Below are 20,125 nucleotides of genomic sequence, written 5' to 3' on the forward strand. Positions count from 1 at the left end.
ATCAACTCAGACATTATCAAGGAATTGTCTTCAGCCTGCTGTATAAATTATTTATTCTAATGAGGAAATGAAACATTCTATTTGACATTATATTTCCTTATTTTCAGTGAAAAACTTCTGTCAAGAAGAAGCGAGAAAATGGACCTCAATCAGATCTCTGTAATGGTGAAATGCTCTGATGTACCACAGATTGTCTTCATTATTCATCTTGAGTTTGAGTCAGATTATTCCCACATGAATGTTCCTATCATTGTTTCTACATTTTCCTCACACTTTTTTTCATTTAAGGAAGCAAAAAAAATGTCAGGAGAAACTCCAGTATTTTCACTACTGAAATGGTCACACTCAAGGTCACTATATATGATTAACTGAGGGAGTTGATATTGATTATTTTAAAATGTGATTGTACAGTGTGTGTTTTAAATTGTGAAAGCAGAAAGGTGGGATCTAAATTTTGTAAATAAATAAATACATATGTGGCCTAACTTTCATTTGTCTAAATGAGACACTTTAATTTGTGATCACATCTCCATTTTATATTAATATGTTAAGACCAAATTGAGTTTGTGGTTGATCTGTCCCAGTGGTGTAGCGCCAACAGGGCAGGGGGCATGATGCCTCAGGCACGTGCCAGTGTGGGGGCGTTGCCGGGGTGTGGGGGGGTGTTTCAGGGTGTTCTGGGGCATTCCAGGGTGGGGGTGGGTGGGTCAGGGGCACAGGGTACAGTTCCCCCTTGCTCCAGCCCTGATCTGACGCAACCATAAGCAGTTGCTTAAAGTAAAAAAACTTATTGATCAATATACAATGGAGCTTATTCAGAATTTGTACAAACGAGAAAATAGTCACTGGCATGTTGAAATAGGAAACATATGTCCTGACATTTATATCTGTTTCAGAACCAGAAAAAAAATAATGTTGGTAACTGTGATGTTATTTTGCCAGATGAAGTGACAGACATGTCTGAGTCACTAAAATACTTAGGTTTTTGCCTTCTAGCAAAAGGGATTGGTTTTGGAAGCAAACATGCATGAACTAACAAGGATTGATTAATAGGAAAGCACAGATCTGAAGCAGTGGAAGAAATAGTGTAAAATATAATAAAGACTCTCTTCTAGGTGTTACATAAGCAAGCAGTCATAGATGGCCTAGGGAAGGGCATTAAGGTAGCCTGTTAGTCATATTCTCAGGATCTTTGAAAATGTAAATTAGTCTTAAAAATACAACTTCTAAGGGGGCTTTTTAGGACATCACAAATCAGTTTCATATTGGTTAAAGAGCCAGTCACTTCTTAAACTTTGTCAAGTAGATGAATCAACTCTGTCAGCTCCAGGATTTTAAGAACCTAATGGCAGGGAAACCTAGTGGCCCTGTAATCTGAGAAAAGGTTTCCAATGTTCTTGAATACCTCACGCAAAGTGAGAAAGGTAGCTCTGATGTAACAAGGTACTGTCCATTGATCTATGTATCTCAGCAAGTTCTTTTAGCAGTGCATCAACTTAACCCACCTTTACCACATAATTAGAAATGGCAAAAGCACTTTGGTAAAGCTAACGCCTCCCCACCCCACCCCACCCCAAAAACTCTGTGTATATTTATATTTTCCCCCTTATGTTCTGTCTTCCAGTCTTCATACAAGCTTTTCTGAATTTTGTTGAATTTTATCATGAGTGTTCTAAAATTTTAACAATTTCACAAGAAATGCTTCATTCCAATGTTGTTTGAAGCTGAAGGCCATAGAAAAATAACAAAGTACTCCAAGTAAAAAGTACTCCAAGGCCCCTTCCACATGTGCAGAATAATGCACTGTCAATCCACTTTCAATGCACTTTCCAGCTGTGCAGAATAGCAAAATCCACTTGCAAACAGTTGTGAAAGTGGATTAAAAGTGCATTATTCTGCATGTGCAGAAGGGGCCCAAGTCTCCAAGTCTCCTATAGGAGAAATGTTAAGCAAGTTTACTCAGAGATATCTCCTGTTTTATTCCATGAGACTTATTTCCAGGAAAGTGTTGTTACTACCATAGCACACATTTTTCATGCTTATGCATGAACTAAAAGAAGCAAAAAGGTGCTAAGTTCCTATTATACAGGCTGTATTTTTCTTAATAGAAAAAGCAGCATAACTATAAAAATGCAGTGCGAGACTTACCTGGCTGTTGCTGCCTGGGAGAGGAGGGAGCCAAGGCCAACCCTCTCTTCTGGAAGGGCTGAACATTAGAGGCTGGCCAGCACATGGCTGCATGGCTGCCTGGTGGTGGAGCCAGACATACAGCCATATATAGCCATGAGATAGGGGCTCTTACCTCTTTGTCTGGCCTTTTCAGAGCTTTTCAGAGCATTCTGGCTTACCTCCGTTCTCTTTGGTGTTTTTTTGGCCCCACCTTTGGGCTGTGCAAAGCCTCTCCAGCAGCTTTTTGCCCAGTCTGCCATTGCTTGCTGAGCTGATAAGGAACCCAGGCTGCAGAGAATCAGTGGGCCCTTGTTTCAACAGGCCTTTGTGATAGCTGAACTCCAAGTGTGGTTGTGCAGCAGGCAGGCACAGGTGGAAGCTACCCCTCCCCTTTTCCAAGTGGTGGCAGCCGGTCCAGGTTTGGGGTGGACTTAGGTGAGGGACAGGGTTTTAGGTGCACAGGAAGTGGGTTTGGGTGTGCAGGCTGCAGTTGTCTTCAGCATGCCTCCTAAAGTATTGTCATTAAGGCCCACTGATGGAAAAAGGCCCAGCCACCAGCAGCAGGCACTTGACCTCTGCCATTGGGCCATCGACTGGCGGCCGTGCTGCCAACCTATCTCGGATAGCGGGTGGGGGTGAACCATGGGTGAGTTCTTCCAGGGGGACTCCAGCAGCAAGGAAGAAGAATGCTCCACTCTCATGGGAAGCAAACCCACACAAGACACCATATCTCACCCCCACTGCTGGGGAAGATCCTGGCATAAGACCTTCCCAGGACACAGTGGCGTCCACTGCAGCCTGTGCTATTGCACAAGCAGTGGTTTCCCAAGGGTTGCAGGTCATGCATACAGGGGGTGCTTCAAACATGGCCTTCACAACTAGGGTGGAAAGTCTCTCCAGCATTAGCTGGGGCAGATGGTGTGTACCTCTCCAAGTGGAGGATGGACATCTGACTGCACAGCTTAAGGAAGCACTGTGTGATTGGTTGCAGGCTTAGGAAGCTTTGGTGGGAGCAAGGTCTTGGCAGGGTCCTTGCTCTTTGGTGGGTTATGTATGGGGACTGATCAGGACCCATCCCCTGTGCTGCACCTGTCATTCCTTTAGCCTGTAGCCATTAAACAAACTGGCCAATTTTAGTACCATAATAAGTGTCTTGCATCATTATTGGTTGGCTGGTGGCTGATCTCCCCTCCTCAGTCAGCATCAAAATTTTATTTGAACTATCAATCAATGTATAATAGGAATTTCAAAGGCAGCAGATTAGAAGCGCTACTTATAAGGTGATGGTCTTAGTAGCTATAGCTTATACCTCATCTAAAAGAAAAAGAACCATATAAATGATTAAGTATTACTGTGAAAGTGGCAGCCTACTTGTTTTTTGAACAGTTACAGAACTACACATTTAGTGCTTACATGGCTGAGACATGAAAGAAGTCTGCAAAACAACAAACTTTTGCTCACTGATAATTGTACATATGGATCTTATAAAGTATCATTGTCAAGGAAATAAGAACTGCCTTGCACAGATCAGAGATTTGTCTTGATGAAAAACAGACCCTTGTGAACATGCCTCTATGTGATGATCCAGAGAAACATATAAAACAATGATGAAAGGTATAAAACAAATAATCAGCAAATAACATGGCTTCTAAACTTCTTTAGCATTTCATCTCCTGGCCTTAAGCACTGAATTCCTGTTTCAAGGGCAATAGTTCTCTTAATTTATTTATTCATTTGCACTTTTTGTAAATTACATACTGTTAATTAATACAGCTATCCTAAATTTTAAAAAAATCTTGGTTCTCGCAGCATAAAATATAACAAGACATATTATAACTTCATGTGACAAGAATTCATAACCAGTGATACCATTTGACATCCACGGATGGCATGCATGGTCCATAGAAAGTTAATGTGTTTCAAAGACTCATGAGTTGTTGCTGACCGAGGAGGGGAGAGCAGCCACTGGTCCACCAATGAAGATGCAAGACATTTCTTATGGTGATAAAATTAGCCACAGCTTGTTTATTAATTACAGGCTAAAGGAAGCAGAGGCGCAGCATGAGAGATGGATCCTGATCACTGGGCAGTATGCTTGCTGAACCCAATGTGTGTCTCAGTGCTGGAGGAACCTGGAGAAACCCATTAGTGGGAGCCAAATGGGTGCTAGCCACTAAATGGATCTCTCCCTGATGCCAGGGGGTATGGGTTTCCCAGCACTCCGCACCTGGGCACAAGGCAACAAGCCCCATCCATCCCAAAATCTCTTATAGAGGCCCCCATTAATGGTGAGAGAGGGCACACAGGTTCCTCCTCCCACCCCAAAGGATCAATCCCCATAGTTTGGTGGGGTAAGAAAACAATAACGAAGAAGATCCCTGTAACAACTGAGAGTGACAAACTATGCAACTAATGGAGGGTGGGTGGGTGGTAAGCTCCAAAGTGGGCTGATTGAAGAGGAAGGGGCCCGAATTGCATGACCATAAAAGGCCATATGTCCAACTCCATCCCTGAAGTCTGCATATCCCCGCACCAGCCAGCCTCTAATGGCTGTCCCTGCTGGGTACCATGCCGCTAGCCTCGGCTTCCCCCTTGCCAGGCAACAGCAGTGGTACAGGTAAGTTTGGTGCTGCATTATTGAGACCGAAGAGGGGAGAGCAGCCACCATCCTGCCAACGAAGACACAAGACACTTGTCATGGTGATAAAATTGGCCACAGCTTGTTTATTTATTACAGGCAAAGGAAGCAGAAGCCCAGCACAGGAGATGGATCCTGATCACTGGGAAGCCTTCCCCCAGATGGGAGAACCTGGTGCAGTAGGTTAGTGGGAGCCAAATGAACAGTGACTGCTAAATAGATCCCCCCTTGCAAACAGGGGGTGCAGGTCAACCAGCAGCCTCTGCTGAGGCATGGGGCAACAAGGGCAATCCCACCTCCAATGCCTCTTAGGGAGGTCTCCTCTTAGAGAGGTCCCCAATAATGGAGAGAGGGGGCACTCAGGTTCAGTCCCCATATGCAACCTGCCAAAGAGCAAGGACCCTGCCAAGACCTTGCTCCCACCAAAGCTTCCTAAGCCTGCAACCAATCACACAATACTTGCTTTAAGGTGTGGAATCAGGTGACTGCCTCCCACTCAGAGAGATGCACACCATCCAGGTGAACCAGGACTGTGAACCAGAAGGAGATGTCAGGATGTGATATAGTTCTGCCGCTCAGCACCTTCAAGTGCTGAGCCACGGCCTTACTTGCATTCCACCAGGCCAAGACCACTTTATCTGGTGCCAGAGCTTTGCGCCAGACCAGCTGCTCTAGGAGGTGTCACCAAAAGCCCGTTGTGAACCTCAACCTATGTGCCAGGACCTCCATATCCCCCAGCATGCAGCAGGTCAATAAGACTCCCTTCATGGCAGGGAGGTCGTTCTCACCCAACTGGAGAAACAAACTATAAGGTGGGCCCTGTTTGAAGACCACATCCACCACTGTGGGTGACAGGGGATCCCAACACATCCCCCATAATCCAATCAGGTCATGGAAATCATACTGCTCAGGTCAAGGTTGCCATTCAATCTGGAGGCCATAATGTTCTTGCTGACTCAATAAACAATGCTGTTACCAACGACCCACACTTCTGTCCAAGGATCTGCCAGAACTAAAACAAGGAAACTGTTAGAAAACTAAACCAGGGTGAATATAGACCCTACAGACCAAAGAGCGCCAGCAACCAGCAGGAAATCCCTCACATCTGAGGTTGCCGCCCTGATCCTAAAGGTTGCCATTTTCTCATAAAGTTACCCAGGGCACAGAATTTCCATTTCCTCATCTCTATCTGTCATTGTTTTTCCTCTCATGCATGGCAAAGCGTACTTTTCATAACCCTAAGACTACTTTAGATTGCTTCCAAAACTGTGCAAATAATAGCCTTGCTGTTACAAGTAAATTCATTACTGTTTCTTCCTTTTTCTTATCTGCTGCCACACAAGTGTAGTTATGGTTTCATAAACACAATATAGCCATTGTATGAACACAAAAATGTTTATGGAAAATGGCTCAAAGAAGCTTAAATTATCTTAGACTGGCTTTCCCTCCAAAAATCAGCCTCTCTGCGATTCCCAGAGAAACAATTAAGAACAATTAAACTTTACCCTTATCTACTTATGGCTAGGCATGCCTGGGGATCATTCAAGAGTCAACAAACTCTCTGCCAGGCAATGAAGGTCATCAGCCCAGGCTAGGTCATCTTGATTATTTGTTTGTCCTCCAGTGGACAGACTAGTTTTTCCCTGTTCACAGAACTACTGCAAGGTTCACTCACTCCTCCCATATTGTTTCATCTGCCATAGCTTTCTCCCTCTCTAAAAAACAACCATTTCAATCTATTTTTTCAACAAGAATTCCCAGCTCAGGAGTGGACTGAGAAGTGGAAATAGCCCTAAGACAAGCTTGCTTGAGTGGCACCATGTGGTTCTACAAGCCAAAAAAAATCTTTAAATTGCTACCACAGCCAGATAATGTAGCTGACACAGTACTGATTTCAGTAGCTCTCTAAAGTCTATAGACTATGATGTGCTATATGCCTCTTCCTGCCTGTGTTTCTTTTTCTTTTTTTGCCGTTAAGTCACATCTGACATATGGCATCCCTGTAGGGCTTTCAAGGCAAGAGACATTCACTGCCTGCCTCCACTTCACAATACTGGTATTCCTTGAAAGTCTCTCTTCCAAATACTTGCCAGTGTCAACTTTGCTTAGCTTCTAAGATCTGGCAAGATCAGACTAGCCTGGGCTATCCAGATCTACCTCCACCCTGCCCCCCAGATGCTCTACTCTGTTGCTGAAATATTCTGCCCCAAGGCTGATCTATGGCTTCTGTCTCAGGATTAGCACTGGGTCATCACAACAAAGGACTTGGGTCCCACCATATGAGACTGAAGTACGTAACCTAAAGTAGCTTATATAATGAAAACTCAAGTAAGCATCTTGATCAGTGGTTCTCAACCTGTGGGTCGCGACCCCTTTGGGGGTCAAACAACCCTTTCACAGGGGTCGCCTAAGACTCTCTGCATCAGTGTTCTCCATCTGTAAAATGGATAAATGTTAGGGTTGGGGGTCACCATAACATGAGGAACTGTATTAAAGGGTCACAGCATTAGAAAAGTTGAGAACCACTGTTCTTGATTTTCAGTCACAATTATAGGAAAAACATAAAAATACTAATAGTGAATTGCAGAAATGATCCAAAAGAATACATAACCATGGCAGGTGCTTTTTTAAAGAATAAAGGAAGAAGCAAATATGGACTAAATAATGTAAGACATTTTGTATTTGTACTAAATAATTACACATTATGCAGAAACAGATTTCTAAAATGTTCTGTTGCAGTAAAGGGTAGAACAGGTTTCTTTGTTTTGCCACAATTTTGCTCTATTGGACATAGAATACTTGGAGTCTTCTCTAGAGAATTTTTGGCACACAGTGTTTATATGACCCATGAACCTAAAGGGTAATGAAACACCGATGAAACATGGCATCCTTAACTAATGTCCAATAAGCTAATAATTTACTATATAATTGAATTTGCAGTCAGGATCCCCCCCAAGTAATGAGACTATTGTTCTCATGGTTTTAATTCCACCCATGGTCAAAATGCCAGCAGTCCACAGTAATATTCACCTAGTGAAGGAGGCTGGGGAAAATTATGATAACTTTCCTATATCAACCACAAATATAGAGATGGAATAATACTTTCAGTTTTAAAGGTCATTTTCTATCCCCTTCCCATATACTGGCATTTTAAGCTAGATTTTCTGGAATGTGTTCAGCAGGGAAAAGCCCTAAACTCCCTGGTTGTCTCCAATTACTTCCTTGGATTTCCAAGAGTGATCTACTATAATTCCACATGGGAAAAAACTAAAATGCAGAGAAACCTGTACAGGAGGCTAATTTTTGCAAGCAATCCACATATGCATTAGATAGGGGGTAATAATGCAAACAGAGTAGAACGCTTCTGAAAGGCCCACAATTCCCTTTCATCTGATAATAGTAAAGTAAAACAGATGTTAACAAGAGAGGCATGAAGAGAATTATAAATGTTTACATACTTCACAATTAGGTTGCTTCTCCTTTTCCCAACTTTTGCAAATCTGGATTTAATACTGATTCACTAAGAAGTTACCTTGTAAGTTTTTTACAAGCAATCTAATTGGTTTGTATGAAGGACAGTGAAATGAGATTGGTTTACAACAGTGGTTCCCAAACTTATTTGGCCTACTGCCCCCTTTCCAGAAAAAATATTACTTAGCGCCCCCTGGAAATTTTTTTAAATTTTTTAATAGCAATTAAACAGAAAGATATATGTATTAATGTTTCTCCTTTGGCCATCACCACCCCCCTGGATCGCTGCAGCACCCATCAGGGGGCGGTGGTGCCCACTTTGGGAATCACTGGTTTACAGCCACCACAGTTCTGCTGAACCTCAAAGTACTACAACATTACTAGAGATGCTCAAATACCTACTCATTCAAATGGACAGGGCAGCTGACTATTTGCTAAATAGTGTGACGTTTGTATTGTCGAAGTCTGACTGTTCTTGAATCATGAAAATGTAAGCAAACTCTTCATTTCTTAAAAAAAAGTCTTAGCATTTGGTTTCATTTAAGTCTGTGTTGTCATTATTTCACACAGGAATATTTTTGGCGACTTATAGGAAAAATAGCTCCACCTCATGTTACTTAATTACCTGACCTGTGCATCCATGACCCTTGGTAAAATGACTCACCTATGGTACAGATACAAAAGCTGCCACATGACAATGAAATGAAACTTCACCAGCACGATTACTGTTTAGTTGCAAAGCTGTTCAACAGCCATTCAAACAGATTGGATGTTTAGCTCAAGGGTGATTATGGTTGTCTGCTTCTCAAATGCGTTTGCTGCAAAATTTGCAATACTGCTAAATATTACATAGAATTCCACTGCGCAACCTAATTCCATGTACATTCCAACTTACCGTATGTTACCTAATCCATCTTGTTGTGTAACGCTACCCATCAATCTTTTCTGCTCCTTGTGATCAATGGATCCCAAAAATGATTCAATCCTTCAGGAAGCTAGAGAACAGTTATAAAAATAGACTACAACTTCCACAGCACTTTTTAAAAAAGTGACATCCAGTAATTTTGGCTTCAACTGCAAGAATTGAAAAGGTTTTCCCTTTCTGCTCAGATGTAACAAGACATGTTGCCACCTGCACTCCTCCTATGCTTTGTTGAACTAGAATATGTTACTCTTGGAGCTGATTTGATTGATGCTAGGTGTGATTTGATTAGACACCAGATTTCACAGGCTTTGATTTGATCCCGGCATTGATTTATCTTGACAGTTTTTATTTGCCAAGTATAAGACCAAAACCAACAGAAATAAATGTGTATAAAAACAAATGTAAGACTCTGAAAATCTGCATGGAGATATATCACTCTTTGAGGGAAAAAGAAAAATATGTTCTTCTTGGATATATGGATGAAATCACAGTCACTATTGGAAGGTCAACAATATTGTTAATGTTACACAGGCAGCAAAAAGAGTCCTTTCCAGATTTAATAACAGCTTGGGAGAAGGACCCAAAAGCAAACTGACAAAGTGTAACTGATGGGATATAGTCCCTATAATATATCTGAGATCTACGTAATGTGGCTCCATACTGGAAGTCAGTTTTCAGGAAAATCTTTCATCAATTATTTGTTTTCTCATACAGGAAACCATGAGAAGCATCCAAAGAACCCCACCATTCCCTAGAGTACAACTGGAAAACCACTACTATACAACTGGAAAACCACTACTATACATACTATACATTGAAGATTTGTGCACACATTCTATTTCTGTACCTTGTATAAACCTGCTCTAATCAAAAACCTAAATAGATAACTGTAATCTTCAAACTCTAGAACAGTCCATAACAAATTGCATTAAAATAACCAGTCTCATTTTTGTGGACTTCACATCAGATATAAGCTACATTACTGTATATAAAGTGTCACAAGCTTCTCTCCTAAGTAATCCAACACAATCAGGATCTTGAGGGTATTAGTTTTAATAAAATGGGACTCATAAATTTTATTACATTTATAATGAATGCTTTTCCATTTCATTGGCTCTGGGAAGGAGCAATTTAACTCTTCTATTACAACTTTCTATTTCTACAAGCATACACGTTTCAATTTTGTGTTTCCAACATTACAAATATAAATGCAGATACTGAGGTTTTAATAACAGCAAGAAGTTCCTTTCACAGAGACATATAGAATAAAACATTACAGAAAGAGCAGAAGATTAAAATCTGTTCTAGCCTGATTAAGTCAACATTATTCTTACAGAGCGCATAATGTCACAGTGGTTATCTGTAGCCATATTGTGTTATGTAATACATTCAGATATTAATACACTTGGATTGCTGCTATGCAGATTTCTCAACAGAAAGCAAACTAGGCTTTTTCAAATTTCCTAGCAATATGCTCCACAAATATTTTTTTAATTCTTAGTTTCAATAGGTAATTTTTCACATTCTTTAATCTACTTGAACATTTATGAAGGCCTGGCTACTGATACCGAGGTTAGATTAGTTTCAAAGAAGCTACATCTCACATGATTATCCATCTGCATTTAAAACAGTGATTTTCCATATCACACTAATACTGGAATTTGAGGATTTTCAGAGCACTACAATCTCAAAAAGTCAGTATGAGCATACCATGGTACCACCATCACGATTCTGTGCCATTTCTGTACCAACGATCTTGGTCCTAATTCAGCTGACAGGTTGCACAGCTCTGTGGTAGCTGGGCTACATGATTCTGAGTGAAGTTGCTAGAAGTCGCTCACAGACCTATCATCCATAGGCTGATAGTTGGAATAAGCTAGGGGGTGGGCTTTCATTGTCTGCAAGGAACCTGAGAGCAGGGTTGGTCAATACTAAAAAAATTCGGTAAAATTCGGATTTGGGTATTTTGGGGCATAAAATGATTTGTATGCCCGAATCCGAATCATAGCCGATTCGGATATGCCCGAAAATTCGGGTAAATCCGAAAAATTCGGGTCCGTTTTATTATTTTTTTGAATTTTTGGTGTTTTTACACGTTTTGGCCTGCAGGGGTGCAATTTTAAAGCTAGCAGCACTAAACTTTCAGGATATCATCTGGAGACTGTCCTGATGATTCTCCCCAAGTTTGGTGCAGTTTGGTTCAGGGGGGGCAAAGTTATTGACCCTCAAAAGGGGTGCCCCATCCCCCATTGTTTCCAATGGAAGCTAACAGGAAATGGGGGCTACACTTTGAAGGTCCATAACTTTGGACCCCCTGAACCAAACTTCCCCAACCTTCGGGAGTATCATAGCGACAGCACTTGTATGATACCCTGAAATTCTGGTGACAGTAGCTCTAAAACTGCACCCCTCATAGTCACCCAAAAATTTCCCCAGATTCTGTGCTCTGTAGTGGCTGGCTGGCTCCATTGCAGCCAATGGGAAATTTCTGTGGGAGGGCTGTGGAGTGCACATTTCTCATGGTAAACCCACAAAACTTTCAGGGTGTCTTCAGGAGAGTCTCTTCATGACACCATCCAGGTTTGGTGACCGTTGCTTCAAGGGGTTCAATGTTATGGGTAGGATCCATCTCCCACTGCCCCCATAAGCAAAGTTCCTCAAACCTGGATGGTGTCATCCAAAGACTCTCCTGAAGATACCCTGAACATTTTGTGACTGTACCTTGATAAATGTGCACCCCACAGCCCTCCACCAGAAATTCCCCATTGACAGCAATGCAGAAGTCACTGCAGAAAAAAGAATCTTGGGCAAATTTTAGACATAGCAGCACCAAAATACCAGGGTATCATCAGGAAACTGTCCCGATGACACCCCCCAAGCTTGGTGCAGTTTGGTTTAGGGGGGCCAAAGTTATGGACCCTCAAAATGGTAGCCACCATCTCCTTAGCTCTCATTGGAAACAATGGGGGATAGAGGCCCCCCTTTGAGGGTCCATAACTTTGGCCCCCCTGAACCAAACTGCACCAAACTTGGGGGGGTGTCATCAGGACAGTCTCCTGATGATACCCTGAAATTTGGTGCCACTAGCGTTAAAAGTTCCGGTTTTCATGTTTCACCGCGCCTGTACATGAAGCCTGCTGGAGTGAGTGGCGGTGAAACCATGCAAACCAGCATTTTTAAAGCTAGTGACCTAAACTTTCAGGGTATCATCAGGAGACTGTCCTGATGATACCCCAAAGTTTGGTGCAGTTTGGTTCAGGGGAGCCAAAGTTATGGACTCTCAAAGGTGTAGCCCCCATCCCCTATCAGCTACCACTGGAAACAATGGGGGATAGTTGCACCCCTTTTGAGGGTCCATACCTGAACCAAACTGCACCAAACTTGGTGGGCAACATCGGGACAGTCACCTGATGATACCCTGATAATTTGGTGCCGATACATCTCAAAATGCGTCCCCTGCAGGCACCCCCAGAAATTTGCCCAAGATTCTTTGTTCTGCAGTGACTTAGCTGTATTGCTGTCAATGGGGAATTTCTGGTAGAGGGCTGTGAGGTGCACATTTCTGAAGGTATGGTCACAAAACTTTCAGGGTATCTTCAGGAGAGTCTCTAGATGACACCATCCAGGTTTGGGGAATTTTGCTTCAGGGGGTTTAATTCTATGGGACCCAAAAAGGGTAGGGCCCATCTCCCACTGCCCCCTGAAGTAAAGTTCCCCAAACCTGGATGGTGTCATCCAGAGACTCTCCTGAAGATACCCTGAAAGTTTTGTGGGTTTACCATGAAAAATGTGCACTCCACAGCCCTCTATCAGAAATTCCCTATTGACAGCAATGCAGCTAAGTCACTGCAGAACAAAGAATCTTGTGCAAATTTCTGGGGGTGCCTGCAGGGGGTGCATTTGTAGATGTATCGGTACCAAATTATCAGGGTATCATCAGGAGACTGTCCTGATGATACCCCCAAAGTTTGGTGCAGTTTGGTTCAGGGGAGCCAAAGTTATGGACTCTCAAAGGTGTAGCCCCCATCTCCTTAGTTCCCATTGGAAAGAATGGGAGATAGGGACACTTGCTTTGGGGGGTCCCCTGGCACAGCCCCTAAACCGAACTGCACCAAACTTGGAGGGTATCATCAGGACAGTCTCCTGATGATACCCTGAAATTGTGGTGCTGATATGTTTAAAAATGCGCCCCCTGCAGGCCGAAATGTGAAAAAACCCCAAAAAATAAAAACACAATTCGGCTGGTGATCCGAATCCCATGGATTCGGATCTGTTAGGATTCGGACAGCTCAGATTCGGCCCCTGCTCATCCGAATCCGTCCGAATCAGTGCAGATTCGGTAAAAATTCGGATTTGGACTGTCCGAATCTCCAACCCTACCTGAGAGTTCCCTTTAGCTCAGTTCACTCCTTCTTCTCCTCTGTCATTCAGTGCTGCTTCCAAAAAAGCAGAACTCATGAATGTCTGTCTTTCTTCTATTAGAACATGCAAGCAAGCCCAGATATGCCTGCCATGCAGCACTCTATGGACATGGCTGGCTTTAAGGGGCCACTTGTAGGAACTAGTGTTGAGATAGGATTGAACAGATGGAAATAAAAATTGCCTCAATAAAGTAAGTCATTATTATAACTCTGCATTCCCTCTGTGTGTTTATTCTAAGCCTAGAATGCTAGTGAAACCTGTGCTTTACTGCTCCAAAGGTTTACTGATGGTATGTAAATATCTCTTTTCTCTTCATCAGAATTGGCTGACAAAGTGAACGTCTTGAAGAGATACCTCAAGACAGTTGAATGAAGACTAAAAAACTGAACTTGAAACTAGGTAAGATTGAGGTGGTGTTGAGTTGGTAGCAATGGTGGTTAAAACATTGGATTCATCTACTCTAGAAGAACTGTTCTGTCCTTATGAAGCACATTCACTACTTGGAGGATGCTGCTAGATCAGCAGTTGCAAATGGAGGTTCAAATCTCATCTGAAGTTTGCAACATTTTCAGCAGTCACAACCGACCCTGAAGAGTGGCTTCTGGCAACATACTGGTGGGCCTCCCATTGTCTGCAAAGAACCAGAGAGTTTCCTTTAGCACAGCTCACTCCCTTATCTACTCTCTGGCCCTTCTGCACATGCAGAATAATGCACTTTCAATCCAATTTCACAATTGTTTGCAAGTGGATTTTTGCACAGTAAAATCCAACACGCCAAAGTGCCTAGCATTAGGTGAAAGTGGATTGATTCCCTGCATGTGCAGAAAGATACTCTGCAGCTCTGTCAATGATATTAGTGTGATTGTCACTTTTAGAATTTAAAGGAGTACTTTACAAGTATGTTTTACACAAAACTGACTTTTAAGATGATTCAGAAGCTTCAAATGGCTTAAAATGCAGCAGTGAGATGCAGTGGCATTCCACTAATGGGGACATGGGTTATCCCATGTCCCCAGGCATACACCTTTTAGTCACATGCAGGGGTGCCAGGCGCCTGCCCACAAGACAAAAAATTGTGCACCTGAGTTACATGCTGTGGCACCTCACCCCCTCCTGGCCTCCCTGCAGGACAGCTTCTACCCTCCCTAGACCCTGGGGAGAGCAGGAACCAGCCTGCAGGGAGATGGTGGGTGACCACGGTGCCCTGCCGTCCCGGGTTTCCTGCAGGTCAGCATCTGCCCTTCCCAGGCCCTGAGGGGGGAAGGAGATGGCCCACCATGGAGCCCCACCCCTGCCTTCCTGCAGACTGGCTCCTGATGTGGAAGGCAGAAGCCAGCTTGCAGACAGGCAGGGGTGGGGCTTCTGCCCTCCCTGAGCCCCATCCTCCCCTGGCCTCCCTGCTGGCTCCTGTAAGTGGGGCTTGTGGAGCCGGGCAGGGGGTGGGGCACAGGGAGCCAGGCGGGGGTGCAGGGAGCCAGGTGGTGTGGGGAGACAGGCAGGGGCAGGGGGAGGTAGCCATGTCCCCAGGCACTATTTAGGCCCCGTGCACCACTGGCGAGATGCAAAATATCAGTGCATAATTAAAGAACTGCACAGATTGCCTGAGACTTTTTTTCTGGGTTCAGCTCAAAGCACTGGTTACTTTACAAACACTGACTGATATGTTACAAATACATACAATGAATCAATACATTCTATATAGTATCACTGTAAAAGCAACTGAAGTGAGAGTTCAGAGAACTCCCAAGTAACTGTAAATGAATGTGTGAGACTAAGGTATGGTAGTAGAGATGCACAGTGTTTCATGGGTGCCAACATACAACTCTTGTGAACAACATGTGTGAAGGTGAAAGAAAATAAATGAGATGAAGGTCAGTTTTGCAAGCTATTTGATGACTGCTGGGGAAAACTTCCATGAAGTGTCATGCTGTGGGCATTGCATTTTCAAGCCAATATTAATAGATATTTGACTTACAAACAGGCTTTATTCAATCCTTAGGATAAGCTCATTTCAAATGCCATCCTTCCATTGAGTGGCATCTCTTCAATATAACAATGATAATGGCTGAATCAGCTACAGTAAAGGCAGTTTTAACTGAATGTGTATATACATTAATATTCGTGAAGCTGCCCTGATTCAGATCATACATACATAAGCCTTTATTGGCATAATGATTCAGATCATTGATACTGTCTACTCAGACTGGGAATGGCTATCAGACAAAAGTGTTTCACATCACCTGCTGCCTGGTCATTTTAACTCGAGATGTTGGGGACTGAACCTGGGGCCTTCTGCATGCAAAGCAGAGGCTCTTCCACTGAGACACAGTGTGTAGTGAACCTGTGATATGTTATGTGCAGAATAGTGTTTCAGAAATTCTGTCTGGTCTTTCTGGTTAGGAGAATGACATATTTAACCACTGAATGTCTTTTGGAGCTTACAAATACTCCTGCCGCCATCTTTTTATCACAAGACCTGAGTCAAGGAAATGCAGTCAATTGCTTGATTATAAACATCAATCTTTGCAGCAAACAAGCTACATCAGTGTGGTAGCTTCTGCACAGGCCACTACAATGGCTTCCCATAGGCAAATATGATGCCAGTGGAACTTCGGGGCCATTTGCATGCTGAGGTGCGAGCGGCCCCAGAGTGGCCGCAGCCCATGGAGATGCGTCTGCATGGAGGTGCCTTTGTTTTGTTTCCCTACACTTACATTCTCTCCCTGTGGAACTCTGCAGGGACAGGGAGGCATACTCATGGGTCGAAGGGCAGCGTGGGCATGCCTTCCTGTCCCCTGCGGATCTCCGCAGGTAAGTATGGGGAGAAATGGAGGTGCTGAAAAGCAGCGCCTCCAGCTTGGTGCCGGCGCTGGCAGGGAAACACTGTTTCCTGAAAGGGAAACAGCGTTTCTGTCCCAGTGGGGGGGGGAGAGGATATCACGGTGCTGCCTCATTGTGGAGGAGGCAGCTGTGCGAACAGTGCCCCAGGGATGGCGTTTTTACCGTCATTGAGGCACTGTTTTTGGACAATGCAGAATCCACCTGTAACTAGTAAAAATGTACAAACATAGTGAAAAAATAAGGAAAAAATTGAGAAGCATCCCACATTAAAATGAATACATCTATATCCCTATATACTGAAATCCACATCTTTATATAATTGCATTCATCAATATGCTCAAGTATTTGTAGAGCTGTATCAGAGTACCCCACCTAGCACTCCTGGGATACTTTTTAATTAATTATTAATAATAAAATAAATCATTTTGTGGTATAAAAAGTGCTATATGAAACACCAGATAAATTGCAACTCACTGGAGCTTTGCTTATACCCTATGAATACCTAATTTTCTTTCTCCTGAAGTTTCACAATTGCTAATATGTTGTTGTTCTTTAAGTAATTCAAAGCAGCATTCTTTTGTAAATTTGCAGTCTTTCAAACTAAGTATAGACATAACCATTCAATATTATCTGAGGAAGCTTTTATCATATATTTTAATACATTCAGTTTTCTTGCTGCTTTCACAGCAAAGAAACAAAATAAAACAAATATTTCATCAAGGAACAACAAGGTCAGACAAGAGATTCTCAAAATAAAAATATGTATAAATGTAGATTTTTATATTGCTACAGTTTAAGGAAGTCACATTATTGTGTTTAAGTTTTACATAGCAATATGCTATTTTATTTATAGGAGCCGTATGGCATAGTGGTTAAGTGCTTGCACTGCCACTCACACGGTCACGAGTTCGAGCCACCTGTGCATTAGATATCCTGGCAGCTGGCTCATAGTCAACTCAGCTATCCATCCATTTCTTGGTCGGTAAATGAGTACCTAGCTCATAGCTAGGGGGTAAAAAGTAGCCAGGAAAAGCAATGGCAAACTATCCCACAAAAACAGCTTGGCCCTTTCCGCACGGGCCAAAAACGGCGGCCTGGGGATGGCAAAAACGCCGTCCCCAGGGAGCCGTTCGCACAGGCGGCGCTGCTGAAACGCAGCAGCGCCGACCTGGCTCCCCTTCCCTTCCCCCAGGGCGGCGTCAGGCTGCCCTAAAAACACCCCTTAGAAGTGCAGGATTTTGAGTAAACAGCGTGTTCCCGGCGGCGCAGTGCGAACGGCACCGCCGGGAACGCGCTGTTTACCCCGTCCCTCTCCCACTTACCTCGTCGCCGTCGTCACCCTGCTGGCCTCCTAAGCCCCTCCCTCGCTGCCCTCCGACCCCTGGACGCGGGGGCCACTCACACGGCCCCTAACCCCAGGGTCGGATACGACTGAAGGGGAAACTTTACTTTTTATGCTATTTTATACCTTTTCACTTTCCTGTGAACTAAAATAATAGCTAAGAAAAATATTTAGACCTGAACTAAGTGTCAGTGAAACCAAAAGAGGCTAGTCATTAATAACGTGTCTCATTACATCAATGGAACTTAATCATGAGTAATGTTAACAGGTTTGGAATCAGAAGCTTTACAATATATCTAACCTTAACAGTATTATTATATTTTAAAATGAAGCTTAATAATATCTGCGAATTTATGAGAAGCAGCAAACCTTGGTTAAAGCATCCCCAAAACATATGCCTATGTCAAAGCCTTTCATCTCTTTTACCAACTAATCCATAATATGGAAGCAAAATGTTTTCCAACTGCACATTGCTCAAAGAGATAACAAAAATAGAATCAATCCACTAACAGTATTCACAAGTTTTGTCAGTCTACTCATGAGTAATAAGAATTGATATCACAGTCTTCTAAAAGAGTATAAAATTATATTTTAAACAGTTCCTTTTATTAAGATAAGGGCATATATTAAGATAAGGTCAGTGGAGTCACCCTTCCCAGGGCACTTACCCTAGGGGAAGGGTGATTCTGCGTGCTGCCACTGTTGCCCCCAGCACTGGAACATGTCCCAGGGCCCTTGCCACTGCAGGTGTAGCAGGCGTGGGCCAGGAAGCATAGCCTTAGTTGGCTCTTTCCTAGCCTTTGCCAGAGTAACACCAAGAGGCCGCAATTTGGACTTAAGCCACCCTTTTGGGTGGCGTAGGTCCACTGCAACCCAAAGGTCCGTGGTGGCGAACCTATGGCACTCCAGATGTTCATGGACTACAATTCCCATCAGCCCCTGCCAGCATGGCCAATTGTAATTAATGAACATCTGGAGTGCCATAGGTTTGCCACCACTGCCATAGGCGCTTCTCAGTGACAGGAAGATTTGCTTCCATGCTGCCAAGAATCCTCTCTGAGAGCACTGGGGTGGTGCTGCATCGGCACACCACCTCCAGTATGGATGTTGTTGCCCGTCAACCTGTAACCAGCTACCTGAAACTGACTTCCATTGGGATTGAACTCAGCTTACCACTTTGTGTCACAGGGCTCTAATATTAGCACTAGCTCATTATTTTTTCCATACGCTAACTGTACGTTTTTTCTCATACTCAAATTATGTTCTTTTTACTTCCCATACATAAACAGGTTCTTAATAAAAGTTCTGTATTCTTCAATTTCTTTCCTCTAAGAAAATAAATATCACAAAAGAGCGAATCTGGTTCATCAAACCTTAATTACCTGACATTAAAAAAATGTGTTTATAATATGTAGAATAATTTAAAGCACCTTAATCATGTCTAAATGTCACCATTATTTTTAAAATAGTCCCCAAAAGCCCAGTGCAAAGTTATGCTGGATATATAGCCAGATAGTCATCTATATTTATTTTATTTTACAAATAATATAGTTTGTATGTACACTGAGCCTCCCTCCACTGGCAAAATTGAAGGAGTAGGTAACAATGAATAATTTAATAACATGGTCAGAACCACCAACAAGTGAGGCCGCCAGCTGATATCAATAGTGGCTCCTGGAGAAAAGGAGGGTGCTACCAGAGTCCCTTTAAAGAGTTACCTAGCTATCCAGAACCAAAAGGATGATTAACAAATGAACTTCTAATCGGTAGCCAGTATGAGCGAGCCCTTTCAAAAATATGCTGGACACTGTCTGTTCTGAGATGCAGTGTCTTGTGGAGGAGGAACCAATGGAACTACTACATCTGCTGTTACTGTGCAGGATTCCATGAGACCTACAGAAATTCTAGTTGAAGTGGAAATTCATCAGTGCATTCCCTTGAGTGAAGGCCCAGCAGAGACAGAGCGAGGGGGAACTATGCCAGGGGCACACGCATGCCCTGCACTCCTACCGTAGCATTGCCCACCCCCATCCTGGAATGCCCCCACCACGCCATGCCCCCACCGCACCCCTGCCATGCCCCCTCGATGGCCCGGCCCGGCCACGCCTCTGCCACTGCTCCGCTCGAGGCATCATGCCCCCCTGCCCCGTGGGCACTATGCCACTGAGGCCCAGTGCCAGTATGGAAAAAGAGTCAAGAAAACCAGGAAAATTCAAGAATGCCCATAAACCTGGGAAATCAACCTAGAAGCAGTATCAATGGTCATGTTAGATATGATGAAAGTTTCAACAATGGTTATGTTCAGTATGATGTTAAC

General features: G+C 43.3%; 1 long non-coding RNA gene across 1 annotated transcript in view; it reads left to right on the forward strand.

The window, feature by feature from the left end:
- Positions 1-13,942: 13,942 nt before the first annotated feature.
- LOC125434162 overlaps positions 13,943-20,125 on the forward strand; it is a 28,006-nt gene continuing 21,823 nt past the window's right edge. Inside the window, exon 1 of the long non-coding RNA XR_007244739.1 lies at positions 13,943-14,024. This is a non-coding gene — a long non-coding RNA (uncharacterized LOC125434162). The remainder of the gene's footprint in view (positions 14,025-20,125) is intronic.

The sequence above is a fragment of the Sphaerodactylus townsendi genome, linkage group LG06, assembly GCF_021028975.2.
Source record: "Sphaerodactylus townsendi isolate TG3544 linkage group LG06, MPM_Stown_v2.3, whole genome shotgun sequence".
Taxonomy (NCBI): Eukaryota; Metazoa; Chordata; class Lepidosauria; order Squamata; family Sphaerodactylidae; genus Sphaerodactylus; species Sphaerodactylus townsendi.